The sequence below is a fragment of the Passer domesticus genome, chromosome 7 (assembly GCF_036417665.1).
Source record: "Passer domesticus isolate bPasDom1 chromosome 7, bPasDom1.hap1, whole genome shotgun sequence".
In the NCBI taxonomy this organism is placed as follows: Eukaryota; Metazoa; Chordata; class Aves; order Passeriformes; family Passeridae; genus Passer; species Passer domesticus.
Window position 1 is genome coordinate 12547966 of NC_087480.1, and position 21872 is coordinate 12569837.

Below are 21872 nucleotides of genomic sequence, written 5' to 3' on the forward strand. Positions count from 1 at the left end.
CGTGTGGCTTTCCCTCCTTCCTTAAGTTTTACTCATCATACTTCCCCAGCCAAACGCGCCCCACTCGCTCGTGTTGACAGTGACCCCGCAGAGACTCCCGGCTTGGCTGGAGCCGCGATGAACTTTCTGCGTCTCCTCACTGGGTGTGCCCTGTCCTGCTGGGGATAAAACGGCGCATTCAGCTGGTGCTCACCACAAGGAATAAATAAAGCCAGGAAGGAACTGGAGGCTGGCGGGAGAGCCGTCGGTAGCGGTGACGTGCGCGGAGTTTGGCCCCGCTCGGGGCTGGCCCCGCGCCCGCCGCTCCCCGCGCGTTGCTGGCGCTTCAGCCCCGGCCCGGGCCGCGCTCCACCCCTGCCCGGGGCACGGCTGCGGGCCCTGGCCACCCCTGCCACCCCTGCCCGGGGCACGGCTGCGGGCCCTGGCCACCCCTGCCACCCCTGCCCGGGGCACGGCGGGGCCGCGGTGACCGCTGATGGAGGCTCGTGGAGAGAGGGCCCCCAGCTCCCCCCGGCCTAGGAAGCAGCGGTGCCACTAGGATTCAGCGGTGCCACTGGGATTCAGCGGTGCCACATCGCTGCTGTGCCACCAGCTAATCCCGATCTGCGGAACCCGCAGCAGGAGAGGCCAGAGGATTTTATTTTCTTGTTTTTTCCTTTCCTTTTTTTTTTTCTTTTTCTTTTTAAGAGGAAAAAACCCAGGAGAGAGTTTCCCAGAGCCAGGCGAGCAAGCCAGCACCATACTCCTGAATTAGCACCACTGGGGCAGAGCAATTCCCAGTATCAGCTGGGAAAGGGCAGGAGCAAGTGAGCGGAGCGGGCATAGGGGAATATTTAATAGAGAGCCTATCTAAATAAGTACCATGTGCTACTGCCAGGAGCCCCAGCTGTCAGCAGCACCTTTCACCTGAGCCCTGTGCCTCCCAGCCAGCTGGAGGAGGATGTGTGTAGGCAGTTCCTGGTGACATTCAGGGAGCCGAGCACCAGGAGCTGCTGCTGCCTCCCACGAGGTGCTCGGTGGCCGGTGGCAGCAAAGGATGGGGCTGGGGGGAAGGGTGCTGGTGCCAGGGATCTGCGGTGGCTTTCATGGACACTGCGTCACCTCTGAGCACCTGAGGTGTCACCTGAGGTAAGGGGCAGTGAACACCGAGCTCTGGTGCTGGCCACAGGTGCTTTTGATAGCTCAAGGCTGCCCATGCTCGGCCCAGCCTGCCCTTTACGGGCACAGCCAGAGGTTCCTCACATCGCTGGGGCACAGCCCAGCAGTGCAGGCACAGAGCAGACAGCCACGAAACCACCCTGGTGAGGCACGTCTGTCTCATTTCTTTCAAGCTGGACAGATTTCAGAATGACTCAATAAAAGTTACAATTAACAGTATTGAAAAAGATACTTTAAGGAAGGCAATTTGAGGTAATTCAGCCTGAGACCATACTAGCCTTCCCTGGGAAAAAAAAAATTAAATCACTATGGAGGAAAATTAACATATTTAAAACACTGCAAAAGTGTTTTGCCACCCAAATTGAGGAAGGAATTGATTGCTAATACCTGGATCCAGGACCTGATTTTCTATTTGAAATTTTCTAAATTTCATTATGTCCTTAAACAAGTGCCTAACTGATTCAGTATGCTGGTTTGCATTCCAAAAAAACCCACAAAACAAGATACTGTGTGAAACAACTTATGTTTATATGTTCTTCCATGCCTTAAAAAAAATTGGCACAAAGTTTTCTATGACATTGTTCAAAGCAGTGTTTTATATAATCGCTGTATTTCAAAGGCATATGAAACTGAAAACTTGATAAGAAAATGAGAAGTGGAATGTTTAACTTCAAAGGGAAATAAAACCTCACTTCCTACTTCTGCCCCACTGTTCTACATTGCAATTAAATGTGAAGTTTCGTACACAACATTGATTTATCACTAGTCAGAATGTGGAAGCTAGCTTCTGCTTTAATAGGGACTGCCCAGCCTGTGGAATTTTGTGATGCCCAACTGTTATTATATTTTACTAATAAATTATATCCTCTCAAGAAAAAGACATGAATGAAACTTCAAGATGAAGGTAAGGACCAGGCATTAAGAAATAGCAGGTTTAAACAGCCCAAGGCTTACATCAAACTTCCATTTTTTTGGTTAATTTCTTAAAATGCCAAGCCAGAGAATGAAAGTACAACTCCAAGGCTAGAGCAAAGGCATCAGTAGGGAAAACCACATCAGTAATCAACAATATAGAAACTATTCTATGGGTTAAATTAGTATTTTCAGGAATCAACATCCTATACACTCCTGTGTTTCCAGTTACCAAAAAATAAAGCACAAACAACCAAAAAAAAAATCATGAAAAAAACAAAACACCAAAACCCTTCCATCAGAAAAATAATCTTTTTTGTCCCTGCTGCCCAAGGACTGGAGGGAAGCAGGACGGTGCTCAGAGAGCTCAGCTAAAGCAGGCGGGGCTCACCAGGGTCTGTTACCCAGGCAGTTGGATCCCACGGAGGAGCGAGGGGGAGCAGGAGCCCAGCTGGGATCTGGATTTCCTGACTGCTTCAGTGCACACTGCCTTTTATCCAGGGCTTGTGGCAACTCCACAATTAAGAGCTTAATGCACGTAAGATATACTTTGCAAGCAAAACATTATTCATTAACAAATCTGATTAAACTGCTAATGCAGTGAGCGCTAGCACAAGTTCAGAAAGACAAATAGTCTCAGTGGTGCAGTGTTTGTGAGGAACATTACCTGTAAATGGATTTTAACTATTTAAATTGGCTTCTGTTCAGGAACTATGAAAAGACACAATGTAGCACAGAACACTTCATTTAGCTCACTGGGCTTAATGGGAGCAGGTAAAAAACCTAAAGTAAGGTTTCTGACTTCAGAACACTAATATGTGTAATTCTGCAAAAATATCTGTGTCATAATCCTGGACTAAAAAAAACCAAACAAAAACCCAAATAAAAATTTTCAAAAAAATTCCCCCAGCATCACTTCATTAAAGATTTCACTTCACTTATTAAAGATTTGTTGGTAACTGGTTTCTTACTGTGTGTAGAACATTTTAAACCCATTCCATATAGACTCAATTGTGTTCAAATCCTGGATTCCACAAATGTACACTGTGCTTTGCTGCTGTACTAGTAAAACTGTTCAGCTTTCATCCCTTTATAAGCCTTCTGATATTTCAGATCATGGAGGCAAGTTGTTACAGGAGAATTTTAGCTTTTATCTTTTTAGTAAAGGTATATTTTCATCATTTTGGCAGAACTAAAAAAAGTTCCCACTGGCCATGACAGACATCTGATGGCTTTCCTTCCTTTCACACACCTATTTTTCCCCAATTTTTTTCAGAAGCCTGATATCAAATCCTGTAAGCAGGTAACTCAGGCTGATGCATAGAAATAAACTGTAATATTGACTTGCCCCTGCTCAGCACAGGTTGGTTCTGAGGCCTGAGAAGAACCTGCTCATGGCAGGCAGACACTGCCCTTATCTGCAGCTGCGGTGCCGGGAGGCTGGGCAGGGTGTGGCAGCCCGAGGTGTGGGATGTCTCGAAGGATTCCCAGCGCTGTTTCACTGCCTTCCTTTGATCTCTCTCTTAGAGGTGGTAGGTGCACAGCTTTGACCTACTGAACTGAGCTATGCTAATGTGGCCAGAACACTGCAGTAATTATTTAATCGTATGACCCAGAGTTCCAGTTGCTTCTGTACAATACCAGCCTACCAAAATGCATATTCCTGTGTAACCTGAAAAATGAATAGTTTAAAAAACTCTAGGTGGGTTTTTTTTTGCTCTTCCCATTGATCTTTTATTTCATTCTCTAAAACTCAATATAAGCCTTAACTCAAAAGATCTGAGATCAATAGGAGTTTTGACTAAATCACAGCTCTAAGATTTGGCCCATGGTTTCTAGAACTATTCCTGCAGCCTGAGAAACATTGCTAGTCAAATCTCCCAGTGATAACAAGCTGTGTACACACACGGTTTACAGTGGCCTGATATAAACTTTACATTATAAACTCAGCACCTTTTCCTCTTATAGCAGCCTGTTTCATATGTTCAAATCTTGTTTGATGGCAGTCACAAAACCAAGCAGTTTGCAATTTCTGAAACATCCAGGGAGATAGAAATCAAATGGTGCTCAAGCTAGTTAATTAAAACATTTCAGAATCTTTCACCTGCGGAGTCAAGCTGTTTTGTTAAGAGAAGAATTGAGAGACTAACAGAGCAGGTGCTGCTGCAAGCACAGATTGCCAGAGAAAATCACTTTATAGAAGCCCATCAGAAGTAGTCTGACTACAGGATCTAATAGAGAGGGCAGTGTATGCTCATTGCTTCTCATTACCTGATTGTGAAATCTTTAGTTTAGGAGAGCTCTTATTGAAGTCAATAGGGATTTTCCCAGAGTCAGACTGCAGGATTGGGACCACACTGTGTCATTATGGTAGATATCACAAAGACCAGGCTGCCTGTATTAGAGTTTTCAATGGCAGCATCTGATCTGAAGCCAAATGAATTTAATAGAACATTTTCCATTGATTTCATTGCAGATCAGACTAGAGGAAGAGTCACCTAATGGCTGAAATAGTAGAATGAACCATCCTTGAAGTTGTTGAACAGGTTGTGAAAATATATATTCTCTCTCTCAAGGAAAAAAAAAAAAGAACAGTTATTAAGGACTATGAAATGATAGCACAGAAAGGAAAAACACCTAAGCTGCAATCAGCTGGAATGATGTGCATCCTGCTTGGTATTTCAAGGCATCATTTATTGATTTTTAATGGAAAAGAATGTTAAAAGGTCAGAAGCAAACATCTGCACACCACTGCACATCTGAGCAGTACCAATGAAGCCAATGATGCTTGATCCATTTGTGCAGAAAGACTAAGGCCAATGCTTACAACACCAACTGTCCAGACCTGTCCTGCTGGAAGGTCCCTTGAGCCCTGGCTCTGGAGGACCCCCTTGAAATCATTGCCAGGGTATGCAAGCAAGAGTATTTGCCTCAGTCAGCAATTTGCAGGACACAAGCCTTACTCTGTGTGATCCGTGGGGCAGAGGGGGTAATGCACCTGCATTTATATGGATGCCCCAGTACTACCAAGGATTGTAGGTAACAGAATGAAAGCACACTGCTTCTTTCCAGAAAAAACTAAGGGAAACTAGAGGATATTTTGAAGGAATTTTCTAAAAACATTTACTTCAGGAAGAAACCTTCCCAAACCCTTGTATTCCCACTAGGCTTTTAAAATGCAATCGTGCCTTCCTACTCACCCCAATAAAAGTTGTAACCAAGATAAGGCATTTTTACTGGGTTGAACCTTGTTTTTCCTAGTGAACTAATCTCCTTCTGGAAGTTCATCTTTGCTAGGACAGATGTGTTACCACTTTTCCATTGGTGCAGCTTTGTGTTAGCAGTTCCTTTGTGTTGCCCCAGAAGACAAGAACATGGACACTTTACAGGGGCTAGAAAAGAGAGATACTCAGAAAGAACAAGTGGTAGAAAGATAGATGTGCAGCAGTGAAGCTTCTTTTTCCAGCTTATCTCTCTGTTCCTTCCCGTGAGTGAGCCCAAACCAGTAAAGTGTTCTCCTAGTCTCAACTACTGCTTGATATAAATGTGTGAATCAAAGCAGATGAAACTATAATTTACAAGAGCTGCCTTCTAACATACAGGATTTTTTTCCCTTAAAAATATCAAGAAAAGATGATTCTATTGTAATACATATTTTGTGTTTGCAAATGTACTATTGTTTGATATGTGTTAACTTCCCAGGGTTCCTAACATGCGTTACTGCCAGTAACCAGCCCTCTCTCAAATGAGCACACCAGTCAAGATGAGATTGTACAGATGAACTTCTGTACTTTTCAGAGGGAATCTGTCCTTCTGCTGCCCCCTCCCCCTCTTAGATGTTCTTTCAGAGAAGTAAAGAGCCTTTTAAGCAGTTGCTTCCTTTCCATCCCTGTTCTTTTCTAACAGGCAATGGCTCAGTTGTAGAAGACTTAAGGAAAGGTACTGAACTGGAGTCAAACTTGAGATTCCCTATGCATCTACTTCTTCACTTGCCAGCTACTGTAATACTGAATCCTCTTCCAGGCTAAATTCATTAAATGAAAGTCCTTTTATGAAAAGTGGTACATATTATTATGACATCAATGTCTGATACCATTTTAAGACAAGTCTTAGTGCAAGATTTTCTCCCCTCTCCTGAAGAGGGAATGAGTAACTATAACTGCCCTTCTAGGTGCATTTTCCTCAGGAAGCAAACCTAGACTTTCTATACCAAAATCCCTAAGCATCACTATCTCATATGAGAGGACCAAAGCTATGAGGTGGATGAGAAGCCATAGCAGACTGAAGCCTCTGTGCACATATAACTGGGACAAAGAGCCATACCAGTCAGGATTACACATGCGTGCATAATTATCTTTACCCAGCAATTATGTGGAGAAAGCGCTGCCCATCTAGATCTGCAACAGCTACTGTGCACGCACACAAAGCATCTACATGCTGCCTTATTGAGGAACAGGATTGAAACAACTTTTTTTTTTTTTAAAAAAAATCACCAAAGAGGACAAAAAAAGCATATGTTAAGGTATGATTGACAGCCGCCATAATGGACTGTCATGTCAAAAGAACTGCCTTGCTAATTCTCTTACATAATGAGCTAGATGCTAGGCTCTCCTTGCAAGTTTGATTGTGCACCCTTCCATCAATCTTACCGACATCTTGGCATCTAAAATACAGCAAAACCACTTAACAAGGGCTCTTTAAACAGGAAAGAGGAGGGATGTCTCTGTGTATTAAATGTGATGTGGAGGTTGCTATGGTAAATTTGAACACGAGAACATCGCAGTGCAAAATTCCATACTGGTGGCTAGAACTGAGGCTAGCCATGCCTCCAGGTTCTTTAGGAATACTTGGACTGCATTATTCAGTCAGTGGAAAAAATATGGTTCTGGTGCCACTTTCATGGTAAGGATTTTAAAAAAGTGCCTTTGTCTAATCCTTTTCTTTGTGTGTGTCTGTAGATCCCCAGAGTATTGATGAGGAGTATCCAAAATGGGTTGTAGTATGTTCTCTCTGCAGCTTTCAAATATGGGGCTCCATCCCCCAGACTCCTTCAGCAACTAGGACTGGAAATATACATGCATTTCTCTCTCTCTTTTTCTTTTTTTTTTTTTCACTTCGTCTGGTTGTCACAGTTACATAATGCTGCCAGTTGTAATCGCAGCTCAGTGGTGTTGTTAGGCAACTCCGTTAGCTTTAGTTATTGAATTGAAAATTGCCATATAGGTGTCGACTCTCTGCCCTGCAGTTCTGGTGATTATAGCTTTAACTATTGGCACTTCCCTCATTACCAGTTCTCCGAGTTCCCATTTTGCTTGCCAGATTTATAATCCACAGAGCCCCTTGAGCTGTGAACTGCTCCCACCCAAGCAATTGGAGATTAATTGCCAGCTCTGCTCCAGGGCCCTGTAGCAGAGGGGGACTGAACTGCTCATCAGAGTGAAGTTTAGTGTATAAACATTTACTGGGATTCACTGTTCTCGGGGTTATTTCATGTTTCCCTTTTAGAAGAAATTCCATGAGAAACCTACTGATTTCCCAGCTCCACAGTGACATTTCTTAAAACATTTTTGTTGTTTCTACTATTTTTTTTACTGCAAAAGTACCAAAATAATTAACACACTACAAGCTCACTGATATCTCCACTGTGGCTCATAGCACATGAGCTGCCACCACCATTATGCCTACTATAGCCAGCGCCTTTGGAGTTATTTATTATTGTTTATGCTTGTTCTATTTATCTATTTTTTCTTGCTCACGTTTTTAAGTTTTAAACGTCAGTTTAGCCTATGTTCCCTTTTCCCTTCTGGTCAAGAAACGTTCTCCTCCACAAAGTATTATTTTTTGCATGCGCGATTCCATTGTTCTCCCTTTGCAAAAATCAAACTGTCTGGCAGACAAGTCCTGGGCTGACTGAGCACAAATGCTGATCTGACTATTCAGTATGATCCTCACAACTGGAGTTATTTTCAACCCCCTCAAACTTCCCTCTTTCCAGCACTTGGCTGGTTTCAACTTTCAGGGGTTTTGTGCAATTGCTAACAACATTAGAGCCTTCTCTGTGCTTTTGTTTAAACACATTTAACAGGATTCTTGACTTTCTTCAACTCAAAAATATTCTCCTAAGGCACCTCCCCTCCCATGGCTCCAGAAATCAACCCCATTCTTTGTACAGCATCTCTGACAACAACAGCACCAATTCTGTCTCACCCAGCCAACCTCTACAATTTTCACAGTCAAAAATATCAGCCACAAAGAAACAAATTTCATACCTGAAATATAATTTCTCAACCTCTGTCAGTACAACACTTATTTAGCTGGGATTTCTTACTCATCTCATGCTCCCATCTCTCCTCATTGTTGTTCCAGGATCCCCCAGTGCTCTGGACTTCTTCCAGCCCCCAGTGCTCCTTCTTATTCAGCCTTTCCTCTCACCTCTTTCCCAGCAGCGCCCAGGAAGCCTCAAAAGCTTTGTGTCCTTGCAGGACCCTCCCTTATTTGCCACAGCTATTGCCAAATTAGTGCTTTAACTGTTAAATTATTAGAATTGCACCAAGGTATTTAAAAGCTTGTGGCTGCAGCTTTTAAATTCATGGGGTTAGAGGTGACTTTCCTGAAAGCTTGAACAGATATGGGGAAGTTACCAAGTCTGTTTTATTAACTTTAAATTTCATTGCTGTCCCTTATTTCTTTAACACTTCTGATAAACTTTCCCCCAGTATTTCTGTGCGTATTTTTCAAAGCTGTATGTCTGTTTTGGCCACATATTTGTTCAGTTCACTTATGAACCTTGGCAACAAATTCATCCTCTGGGCTGAATCCTGCTCCAATGTACAAGTCTTGCCCATTCTGCTCATATCATTTTAATATGAGTGAGATATTTGCATAGGCACTGGGAGTGAAATTTGGGGTGGGAAGAACATTTATGTGATGAAAGCATGTGTTACAGACTCTGTTCAGCTCCTGATTTCTACCTCTCACAGGCGTTCTTGGTGATCTCGGTTACTGCTTTACTCCTTTATGACTCAACTTCTACCTGTAAAATAGTGAGACTAATCTGTTTGGAATGACTGGTGCTTGTGAGGTTGTAGGGAAAAAGCTACTAGACAGGAAAGTAAATAGAAAGATAAAAAGATCTTTTGCTCTCATCTGTTGGAGTAAGTTTTTTTTTTTCCACCTAGCCCTCTTCAGAGTACTTGAAAGTGAAAAAAGAATTGTGTTTCTCAGTGGGCTAGATGGTCTCAGCAAGAGCATTTCTCCATTTTTAAAAAGTATCTCTCACTTCAGTTGTCATTCAGGGAATCTGTTTTGTTTGGTTTTTTTTTTCCCCCACTTGAGTATCTGTTCTACTTCTAGCTTTGTTATCTTGAGTTCAAAAACATTTCCACTCTTACTATTCAGATGGTTTTGTGTTCAAAACTCCAGACATCAGCAGTATATGACTTGTAACACGACATTTAATATTTTTTCAAGTGTATGTTTCTCTATGGGGCTTTTGAAATTGCTTTTAGTAAGGGCAATCTTTTAAGAGAAGAAAAAAAAAATCATGGCTGTCTTGCTTTGCATTACCATGTAAAATCACCTTTCTACTTTTTGCAGTTTTGTGGTTTCTTCTATGACAGTACAGATTAATGGATGCATTTTTTGTTTCTCAGAAAGATCTAATCATAGCACGGAAAGAGAAGAGAAGCCAGTGAGAAGCCTCTGATCAGCCAACTCTCCCTAGATCAAATACTCTCTGTTTGGAAACATCTGCCTTAAAAGATACCACCTGTTCATAAAAAAATACCAGTAATAAAGTGCTCATATGTCAGATATTGCAAGGAATGTTTAAAAGCTTATAATAATCATTCCTTGTAAAGTAACTAGGTTATAAATTTAAGCTGAAAATATTGAAGAGCCAAAGCAAGTACATCTGCCTCTGTGGTTGGTATGACAGGAGGGTACATGTAGAGCCATGAGCACATTATAACATTTGATATTTTTAATCAAATCCCATTTTAAGATATGATGTGTGTTACTCCACTAAAGGTCATTTTAGTTACAGTAGCATTAAGGGTTTTCAATAAAACATTTTAAATGCCAGTTATATAACTGCTTTTAAAACATTTAACAGCCACATTGGTTACATGACCTGAGACAAAGGATATTTTCTCAGCACTTTGATATATTGTGGCTAGATTATCCTTATGGGAACGTTCAGTTCCATAATGGCCTCAGGTCATCCCATAATACGTGGTATAGGATTTTTTTCACCAAAACAATAATTGCTAATGAAGCCAATGGTGATGGAAGTTCAATGACATGGCAGAGGATGGAGACTGCAGTCAATAATAGCAGCAGACACTGGCCAGTACAAGAAGTTCATCAGCACTATTCAAGGACAAAGAGATGTAGCAATAAGGAATGAACACACAGATCTGGGTCTTAGCACTGCATGGACATTACAGAAAAATAACTCAAGGAAAGACGAGTTCTTTCCTCCTCTGCATTTCTAAGCGTTTTTGCTCCATTAAAATATGCTAGAATATAAGATACATATACTATTATAGAGGATATGTAGGATAATAGTTTCAGGACTTCACAGCCAGGTGTACAGCCAGGACTTTACAGCCTGGGCACATTCAGAGATATGTTCCCCTCACACCCTCCTGTGAGGTGCACAAGCTCCATGTGATGTACAGGAGACTCATGCAGATCTTATTATTAGGGTAGACAGCTATTTCCTGTTAGGTTCTCTGCAGAAAGATAGCAGTGGAGCAGCATTTTCAGCTGTGGCATCTCCCCTGCTAACTCTCAGATGCTGGATCTTGCTCCCAGACCCAGCAACCTTTCTGACTCGCAATCCACGTGGCAGATCATCAGCCAACCAACAGGACACATTCCTCTCTGTTTGTTTAATTTTTTTTCTTACATATCTCTTTAGGTTTTGGGTTCTTGTGGTTACAGCCACCTATCCACCTATTCCTATGCAATCCTGGACTGTGGAGCATGGATGGGGTTGGCAGAGGGTTCTAGCCATGCTTGTAGACTTCTGCTCCTTCAAAGGAAAGCAAGTTGATTTTTTTTTTAATAAGAGGAAAATATTTGTTGCAAAAAATGAAATAAAAAATAATATATTGTTATTTTCTTCTGCTCTTAGCAGGAGTTATTTGATGACCTTCTGAGGGCCTGGCCAGCATGAATTATTCTAAGAAAATGTGTATATTTGTTGAAAAGCAATATAAGAAAAACCAACAGTGGCAATCCTTTTTCACTGCTCTTAGGCATCATGTCTTTCTCAGTGACTTCAGGTCATAATGAAATTAAGAAGTTTCTGTGTTTCAGAATAATATCTTTTGCAGCCAATTTTATCACGAGCCAATGAAATAAATGTTTCCAAAGTGAACAGCTGGCATCTCTTTTCATAAAAGATTCCCTTTTAGAACACTATTTCCAAACAATATTACAGTGGCTCCATTCACATGGCCATAGTTAAGACTGTGTCAATACTTCTCTTATAAACCTTGTTTTTCAAGGGTTTATAACTTTACAGCTGAGCCATAATTAGCTGGGATTTGAGTTAAGGCACAAGAGTTTAGTCTGTCTGTGATGGCATTTTTGCTAATATTAATAAAATCAGTTTTAAATCATAGAAGAGTAAAACACAGTAATTTATATGCATAAAAAGGATTCTTGAACATTCAACAGCTTTGATTTTAAAAAAGGGATTTTGACAAGTGATTAGAGTATACTGTGATCTCCATATTTTTTGTCTTTTTAAAAGAAAAAGAGCAAAAAAAAATTTTAGAAACTCACTTTGACAAACATGGAAATTCAAAATCGAAGGGGATGGTCTCTACTTAATTTATGTTGTTATGAAGAATGGGTACAATGGTCTCATTAAAAGGCACAGAATTAAGCTTGTGTTCTGTGGCTTTACTCAGTTCTTGCTAGCATGTAAGCAGAATTTTTAATACTTGATATAATTTTGCGTATTTTATGACAGTACCAATTTGCATCCTGCCTGTTGGTTTATGGGCCCCTCAGTCTCAGCCAATAGTCCACCTTTCTGCACCCCATTTCCAAAGCCATTCTTCATGACTGTGCAAAACGAATCCCTCCTGTTTCCCATTCCAGCATCCTCAGCTGGGCTCCTCTGCCAGCCCAAGTCCCCTTTCAGCACGAGCCCACCCTGGTTTCTGTCGTCGGGCTCTCCTGGCTGCAGCAGGATTGCCTGGCAAGGAGGGACAGACGTGGTTCACCCACTGTGTATCCTGATGGCAATGTCTGCTGGCTGTCTCCAGAGAGGGAACCAACACTGAGGAATACTTGTGGTGACACACAGGGTGGGCACAGCCCAGGATCTCACTCACAGACACTCAGAGTGACCTCTGCATTAATACAACCACATGACACCCCTTCCCCTTTCTTCCCTGTGTAGGCACTGTCCATGTTTTCCTCCTTCTCCCCTACCAGACAGTTCTTCATGCACCCCAAGTTTGGTAACATTATCTTGGCTGAGCTAGGAGACTTTTTTTCTGAACAGAAGGATAAGTAGTGTGACTTGGAAATACACCTCTTTTAGCCTAGTATGTTATCTCCAGTGATGCTGAACAGAGCAAAAGGGATAGACTTTCACCTCGGCATTCCACCACTGTGGAAACAAACACAAACCTTTAACGTTCGAGTGCAAACAGCAGCCACAGAGCTCTCCTTGTTACCACTGCTGACTGATCTGTTTGGGAAGTGCAGCCTAGGATGACTGTATCCCTCTCAGGCCAGAGTTAACTGTGTTACACAGTCAGAAGCTTTCCTGAACTCTGTGGCCATCACCCTCCACAGAAGCATGAAGTTAAAATTGTTTCTTTGAATTCAAATGGAATCAATACTTCCCAGGAGACAGATGGGCTTTTCTTTTCTACACTGAGAAAAGAATCAGTGTCTGGAGTTCTGGTTTAAAGTTTTCATTCAGCTACAGGACACCACCAGGAAAAACCAGCAGAGGCTGGGCACCTGCTTTTTTGCCTTGATCAGCCCTGAATCATAGAATTTGATATTTTATATAAAGGGAGCTTGCTGTTGCTCTTGCATGCAGCTTTTTACACTATACAGTCTGGCTCAGGCAAGAAGGCCATGCTTATTCTTTTTTGGAGCTTTTTAATTTTTACTTGTAGCTGAATCCTCTAGGTCAATTGTATCTGCAGGGGTGGGAGAGGAATTTAATTGCTTTTACTTCCTACCTTCATCTCAGGGTGACCAGTCCATTAATAATGCACAGGAAGCAACTAGGAAATGCATGGTAGATTAGGGATTAATTGATATTTGGAAAGATTTCAATCCACATTTGAAGGAAAAGGTTATGCACTGTAGTCCAGCTCTAGTTACTATGTGCATTTGATTATTACTTCTTACAGCCCTGCTTCTTCTGGTTTTAGATGTTTCCCCTTTTCTTTGGCCAACAAGGCTTTTACAAAAATTTCCTTGTTTGTTTCTTGCTAGAGATATTTTCTACCTTTCTGATACACACCACCCAATATAAAATAAAAACACACATTCCTCTGTATTTTCCAGTAACTATGAGCTTTTTCTGCACTGACACCACCCACAGTTCCGCTATGAACAATTTGACTTTCCAAAATGTTATTGATTTCTCTGCTTGGAAGGTACAAGATTAATAGCTTTAGAGGCAAAAGTCCTTCAATCCATTCACTGAATAGGTGCTGCAAGCTTGCTTCAATGCCTGCAGATGTGCTTCAGCACATCACTTTTAGTTAGAAAAATGAGTGAGGCACTTCTCAAATCAACAAGGCACTAAAATACAGGAAACAGATGGGTAATTCCAGTGATGTCAGGGCAGGAAGGTATGATTTAGTTGGTTTGAAAAGGACGAGCCTGACAACTCAACTTGTTTTGCCATAGAAATGATAATGACTTCAGTAACTTCTTTAGCTATTTTAGAGGCTTCAGAAGAGCTAATATTGATACCCATAAAACCAGTAACTACTGGTAGCAGAACTTGACTCTAGTTATCATGAATAAAGGATGAGTGTAAAGAATAGAGGACCTAATAGTAAAGATATATTAGATTCTTTTAAGATCTTGAGAAATTCACCATCTTTTCTCAATGCTAGTTACATTAAAAATAGACTAAAATAAGGAATGTAACATAAATGTCCAGTTACAAGCACTTTGATAATCTTAGGTGAATTGGGCAAAGACCTTTTGAGGACCCCTGGTGTTGCAGCAGCTTTTATGATGGTATTTGAATTTGAGAGTAATGGATTCTTCTAAGCAGCTAAAGGCAGACTATTTGGAAAAGGTTCAAGGCTGCTAAATGCACACTGCAGAGAATGTAAAATTTGAGTGGCCATCTCAATTTAGGACTAAAATGTCAAAGGAGAGGTAGACCTGTGTTTCATATGTGGTACCACGAAGTATTTGGAATGCTAATCATGGAAACAGTTAAGTACTTTTGTAATAAACTGCTCCTTTGGGAGCAGAGCTAGACTAGTTACAAATGTCTGTCAAGATCCGGTGAGTGAGTAAAGAAACAGTGATGATGACTGTCCTTTGCAGTAATCGGTTGGATTGGAGAAGTTCATCTCCTGAGCTAGGAAAGGTCACATCATAAGTGACTTTCACAGTCTGCCAGTGAGTGTTTTGCACTGCCAATGCAGTTCTGTTTTAATTCCCTCTTTGACAGACCAAGAGAAAGGGAAAGTCACTGAAATATAAGAAGTACCTCAAGAAAATGCCCTGGAGGAATCTTTGCTCACCTCACCACATCACATGGCCATAACAGCTCTGAAAATGCCACCTTTTTTCCACTGCATGTTATCTTATTCAAATACCCTCTGTCTAATGAGTATGAACAGTAAGCAGCATATCCTATATTACAGTATTAAATTTAAAAATATGCTTTGTACAACTATTGTTAAGAGCAGTTTTCAAATCCCTTCAGTATTTTTCATCTGTAGAGGTATTTGGAGTATTTTACTAATTCTGGTTTTATTAATGTATTTGGTGAAGGTTATCTGAGTTTCATCTCTTAATCTAGGACACTTTGCAAGCACTATTTGCAAGCACTGATTTATCTGCTTTGATTCATTAAATAAATGAAGAAAGAATTGTAAACTGTAGTGGTGCCACAATGGGGTAGTTATGCTTTATTTTAATTAAAATCAGGATCTAAAAAATATTTTATTCAGCGGCTATCTACCTTGCTGTTCTTGGCCTAGTTTCTTCAACTACCCAGAGATTCTGCTGAAGCCTTCATTTGCTCAAGCTGCCAAATCCAGAGCTGCATTCTGTGTACAGCTCAGACTGCAGGCACATTTTCAGCCAAAGAATCTGAATTCTCTGGTCACAAGCATTTGTGTAAAGCCTGTGCTGCTTTTAGACAAATCTGATCCACTTTCCACAACTTCCAGGCTCTGCACCTTGCTGTGGTTGCAAACCTCCCCTGTAACATTTGAGGAAAGAAGACTCTTCCATTTCTATTGTACTTTCCACCCAATCTCTGCAGGAGCCTAGAGACTGTCATGGGCAAATCTCTGGCTCCAGTAAGTTTGTTGACCAAGAATCACAAAAAATAACAAAACTTGTACAATCATCACAGCACAAACAATAAAAGTTATTTCAAACAGAGGAAGCAAAACCTAAAGAGAGTTTCCTTACCTTTGGTGAAACTCCCAGCTATGTGGTTCATGGCTGGGCCTCTGTTCTTAGTCATGCCCAACATATCCTGAGTTCTGCTGGAGAAAGTGACTGTAATTACCAATCAAATAAATATGAGTTTCCATCACAGCTTATTTTTCATTTTAGTTGGCAGTGATCTCATCCCTCTTAAAACCAGTTACATATTGCCTTGGAGACCACAGGTTACCTGCATGTTGCTAGGATGCACCATTTGCCTGATTCTCTCTCCTTTTCCTCAGCCACATTGCCCACTCTCTGTGCTGTTAATCCATTTGGATATTGCCATTCTGTACCCCTGTGCTGGGAAGTTCCTAAGTGGCCATGTTGCTTACCTTCCTCCTCACTGCACTGTGCTTATCTTGAAACACTGAGCAGATAATATTTGCATGTGCATTCATTCCCTAGATGGGCTGTGTTGGCCTTTTGTGGGAAATGTTGCAAGCAGACCACAAATGAAGCTGATGTGAAACTGAGAAGAGCAGGTGGACAGTGTTATATATGGATAAATTGAGAGGGGATGTGGAAGACAGAAACAATCTACCATCTAAACTTCTATACAATCAGTGCAGTTTATGTGATTGACCTGTATTACCACTGGCAGCAAAAAGCTCCAGTTGGGAAGCCCTTTTTGGTACTGACAGCAAAGGGAAATGGAGTGGAGAAACCTGAATGAACTGAATTGAAAAAATAAGTAGCCCAAGTACCTTTTCCTTCATAATCATCATGTTTTAATACAACAGAATAAAGTGGCATATAAAAGAGTAATGTGCATTTTTTCAAGGACTTGTTGAAACCCACAATACAGTAGCTTTGTAATTTACTGGTAATATGTACACAATACAAAGGATCAGGAGCAGAGTACTATCACTATATTTAGAGATAATGCTGCTTTTCTTTCATAGGCTTGATATAAACTTTGATTACATAGCATTTCTTTAATTTGCTGCTATTCAAGAAAACCCTTAGAGCACTGCAGCAAGCAATGCCTCTCTTTTACATTTGCATTTTTTAATTTGCATTTTTTAATTTCCCAGACTGCAGCTCCACACCTACACAGGCTTCCCCTGTGGGAAGGAAGAGAATATATTTCAGTATGAATGATACTGTTTTTCTTCTCAAATAGCTGTAATTATTAATTCCAGAGATTTACAAAAAAATCACTTTGCTACTGTTTCACTTAAGTGTGTAGGGTTTTTTTCCTAACTAACATCAGATGCCAATCTATTGCTCCACTGGTACCCATTTTAAATAGGGCAGCCAAGCAAAAAGTTCAGACTGCTCAAATGACTGGCTGCTGCTCTCAGCAGCCTGCTCCTGCATTCCTTGCATTCCCCAAAATGACACTGAGTGCAAGAGGAGTCTGGTGCTTGTAAAGGAAGAGCCATTATGTCCATAATAGGTTAAGCCCCCCGGTGGCACATTAATGGCAAGAATCTAGACCAGGTTACTGAGCACCACAGACTATTTACTAACCAGCAGGGACCAGTTTAGTCAATACCTTTAAACATGTACTAAACCTTGTCTTGTAGGAGCTGGGGTGAGTGCCTGTGGCCTGGGTGAGCCACATTTTAAACCCTACTGTTCCTCTGTTGGATGGGGATCTCAGCCCAGATCTCTTCCATCTCTTAAGAGTGTCAGGCTCTTCCAAAACATTCAGAAAAGCCTGTGACAGGAATATCCTATAAAACAGTGGTTATATCACCCACAAGTGATATAACCACTGGCAAGTGATATGGCAAGTGACAAAGTTGGGACATCTCATCAAGTAATTCAGCCACTGGTATTTCACTGCATAAAACACAAATTGTAGCAGTGACAGTGGAAGAGGCTGAGAGCCCACAGTGCTCAAAAATCCTGGTGGGCAGAGCCCTTCTGAGACCTAAATTTAATTCTATATGCTAGATTTATCAGAGGGACATTTAGCTTTCCATTTTCTAGAAGATGTCCAATTAGCAGGAAAAAAAAAAAATTCTTCCTCTGTTTGGTAGAGAAGCATTAGCTTCCTTTGGCTATTAACTTTCAAAAGAAATTTCAGAATCCCAGGTGACACCTATGCACTCAGAGGCCAGAGAGCTGCTCTTCCCTGGGATATCTGCTCCTGTCTCACCCACCAGTTCCCCTTTCAATGTGGTGGCTCCTGGGACTGTCATTTTTAACTTCCCCACCCAGCCCAGCTTTGCAGGCAGAATCAGTGCTGAAGTTGGATTTCTGTATCTCACACAGAGTCTTGCCCCTGAAAAACCTGGGATTCTAAATTTGAGGCATGACATAAAGAGAGAAGGCAACAAGCAAAATTAGACCTGGAAAAAAGATGGCAGCAGGAGGGCAATGGCTTTGCTCAGGAATTTATTCAAGTACTAATGCCTGTCTGTCTCCAGAACAACTCCATCCACAGGCTGAGGCAACAAAATGAATTATTTGACCTTCTCTATCCAAGACCTTGCAAAAGAAAATTTACAAACATATTGTGTCTTCCCAAGATTGAATGTTTGCTCACATAATAAAAGGTGGGGGGGAAAAAAAAGCATGGAAGATTTTATATAACAGTACCATCTTGCAACACCTGCCAAAACAATATTTTATTTGTCAGTCTTTTCTTATCCCATGTCTCTTGAAGTTGGCTAGGTTACTCCATCAAAGGGCAGGAGTAATAGCATCACTTCAGATAAAAGAAGAAGAGGGAAGTGTGCTGTACACAATCTGCCCATCGCATCACCTCACAGCTACATTAACCAAACAGGCACCACATCTGTGAAGAGTTTACAGACATGGAAATCCATGTCAGCTGCAGCTTCTTCTCAGGTATGGGAAAAAATGCTCCACTCTTATATGATACCTATAATTTAAAATGCTGTACATGGATTAATTAATGGAATGTTCTTTATGCACATCAATACACTGAGTCAGAGAAAGATTAAATAAATGACAAAGCACGAAATTTAAATTTAACAGACACAGGAAGAAGCAGAGCCATAAACTCTGAACTCCCAGATTTCAGAAAAAAAAAAAACCTGTACTCTAATGCAACTATATCATTTCCCTTTCTTAAAGTATATGTTTCAGACAGCAAATTCTGCTGTGCACAGCACTGAGCACATCATCAGCTCTTTGCAGGTACTGAACTGAATAAATAATATTATCTATAATCCCAGTATCGTGTGCTAAACCACTAAATCTATTGCAATTTGAAACCTTTGTATTTAACTGACTTTAGTAAAGATAATTCTGAAAGCTGCACTATCTTGGTACGACTAATTAATATATAATAATAATGATAATAATGACCAATAATGCTGCTTTAATAAGGATTTAATCCTACAGATCATTTTATGAAAGCACTTTGATAATAATGATTATTTATTCTTACAGCGCATTTTTCATGTTAGCAACTTCAAGTACCATGACGATTAGTAAAGTTAAAGAAATTAAGAGATACAAAAAATAACAAGCTTATGAGACTGCTAATATGCTGAGCTTATTTAATAAACCTTACCACATATAAAACTGTATGGGAGATTCTCTTGGGAGAGGGGAGGAAAAACCCCCAGCACAAAGCCCCTTAAGGCTATGTCAGCAGGATTGAATTGACCTGTGTATCACTGTCATTTCCATTGTCACTCTAGCAAACAAAATAAAATAATAAATAGCATTTAGTGCATTATGGGCTAGGCTGTCAGCTGGTGTAAAGAGGTGCACTGGCATTAATCTAAAGGAGCTGTGCAACTGGCCCAGCATCTTCAATGGCCTGCATAAGCATAAGAAAATACCAAATATGTCTTGTCCATGATGACTTCAACACCCAGCAGAGGAAAGACACGTACTGTCAATGCTCACATCCTCTGGTGACAGTGGATATGCTCAGCTACTTAGCTAAGTATTGGGACTGAGATCTTTCAGGGGCCTTTTTGGCTGCAATAGAACTGTCCATTGCTTTCCTTCTCTCGTGTTCCCACTCCTGCAGCTAAGCCAAAGGCTTTGGTATGATCCAAGTTAGATTTTCATAGATATTCATATCAGGTCAATAGAAAAATTCACCTGGTCCAAAAAACTCCTCCATAAGGAATCCTTTTAGCCTACAAAGTATTGCATAGGCAGCGTTTTGCCAAAATAGCTTAGAAAGGAAATCACCTGAGCTGGCACAATTTATAGCAGCAATAGAAATCTTCTGCAGGATGGTTTATATAATTAGAGAAGTCTGGTTAGCAATACAGGCAGTTTTTATACACAGCAGTCAATCCTTATCAAGAAGCTTTCACTGGTTTGACTTCCCTGGCAAAGTCTTGGTAGTAGAGACCAATTTTAAGAGATCTCTTCATCAGCAAAGGTCTGTCCTGGAAGGTGAAATTTCTTGGGTTAAGTAACTTTCTACTTTAAAGAGTCCCCTGAATTTGTTCCTATCTGGCACAGATTTCTCCAGTAACAATGTGAAACCAGGAAGGAATGGGTTATGGGATGCACAAGAGGGGGAGAAGTCCCAATGAGGAGGTATACTGAGACATGAGATACTAACGGAAATCATCCACAGTGATTTGCTCATGGGATCCACAGCAATGTCCACATGCTGGAGCCAGGGAAGTGGAGAAGGGAGTATCTACCTCAGGTGTGAGATAGGGAGACAGGAGCAAGTCTTTGGAAGAAAAGCTGAAGAAACCATTGCAGAGAAATTCTGCAGTTCTTCCTCTTCATAATCATATTTGCTCAGGCAGTATAGGAAATGATTGCACAGAGAAAGATACAAAAGAGCAAAAAGAGATGCCAGGTAAACAGAATCCCTCTGACAAAAGAGAAGCCCAGCTCATGGTCAGAGGAACGACACGATGGTAAGAAATAGCTGGCGTGTTTTGAATACACGCTATATAAACACTGTCTGAAGTGCAGGGAAGTACTGAATGGAACCAACTATCTCTTTGTTAAGGGGATGAACAAAATTTCATTCCAAATAACTATCAAGAGCAGCCTCCAGCCACAGAAAGCAAATCTGAACAGGAAGAGATCTTAGCAGATCTGATACCTTCTACACTACCGGCCTATCCTTCTCCAAACTAATTTGTGAACAAAGAGAATAAAGGGCACATCATATTTTCTAACTGAAGAATAAATTATGTTGAATGAGAATACAAAGTCATAAAACATATTCTGGCTATTAGCTATGTAAGAATTGTGGAGAAGGTACAGTGCTCCACACTGCATTCCTAGTGTTACATATGATAAGTAGAGACAATAGAAATCAGTGGGAAAAATTGGCATGCAGTGATTTCCTTCCCTGGGCCTCCTGCAATTTGCAGAACTCTGCAGAATTTCTTGGGCTGCTTGGTCAGCTTTCTCTTTTGCTGAAATATACTTGGATTTCAATGCTAACTACCACTGCTACAAAAGGAGGGTAGTTATAAAAGGTTGATTTGCAAAAATATTTATAAATTCTGCAGCTTTCTATTTTTAGGTGTTCAATTTAAGGCTTCTGGTGGCTGCAGACATCTGTCTTGTCAGAGATTTCTCTGTGGTGCTAACAGAAGTGAAGACTTAGATTCATCATGAAATGGGAACTGGGACTTTGATTCTACAGAAAATAGAACCCAGAGGAGAATCATAAACACAGACACACATTTTCTTTGCATATAAATGTTTCTATTATTCTGATGCCAAGATGATTTTTTGCCTTTTCTTTTATACCTTTTATATAACTTTTATGTATCCTCAGTATTCTTAGCATGCATACTTGTACTCCCTAAGTCTGATAACTTAGCACAGCCCCAGTATTCTGTTAGGCCAGGAGACCAAACAGCCTAACTCATAGCAGGAGGCCAGAAAACCCTACACTGTCTTGGGAAACCAAGGCTGTCTCTAGAACATATCCTGCAAACTGGATATTTGGCCCAGCCAGGGAGGAATTCCATGGATGGGGGAATATCACACATCCAGGCCTCCCATTGGGGCATCCTTGTTAGATCTGCTAGTTTATAAGGTCTATAAATTGTACAGGTGATCTATCATGCGTGTGCATTGTGGTGCATCCCACCTTGGAGAAGTGGGGCACCAGAAGGATCTTTATTAAATACTGAGGTAAAAACCCTTACCCCTTAACCGTGCTGGCTTTTAATTTTCTAAGGCCAGGATAAAGCATCAAT

At 41.0% G+C, this 21872-nt stretch overlaps 1 protein-coding gene across 6 annotated transcripts in view; it reads right to left on the bottom strand.

The window, feature by feature from the left end:
• MAMLD1 (mastermind like domain containing 1) overlaps window positions 1–21872 on the bottom strand; it is a 247384-nt gene that overhangs the window by 109361 nt on the left and 116151 nt on the right. For 3 of the 6 annotated variants that reach the window (XM_064426924.1, XM_064426929.1, XM_064426925.1), the window contains exon 4: window positions 15727–15800. The exons of 1 other annotated variant lie outside the window; for it this stretch is intronic. The gene's annotated coding sequence lies outside the window, so the exon portion shown is untranslated. Of the gene's footprint in view, window positions 1–15726; window positions 15804–21872 lie in introns of all 6 variants that reach the window. 2 more of the 6 variants (XM_064426926.1, XM_064426930.1) reach the window with 1 other exon arrangement.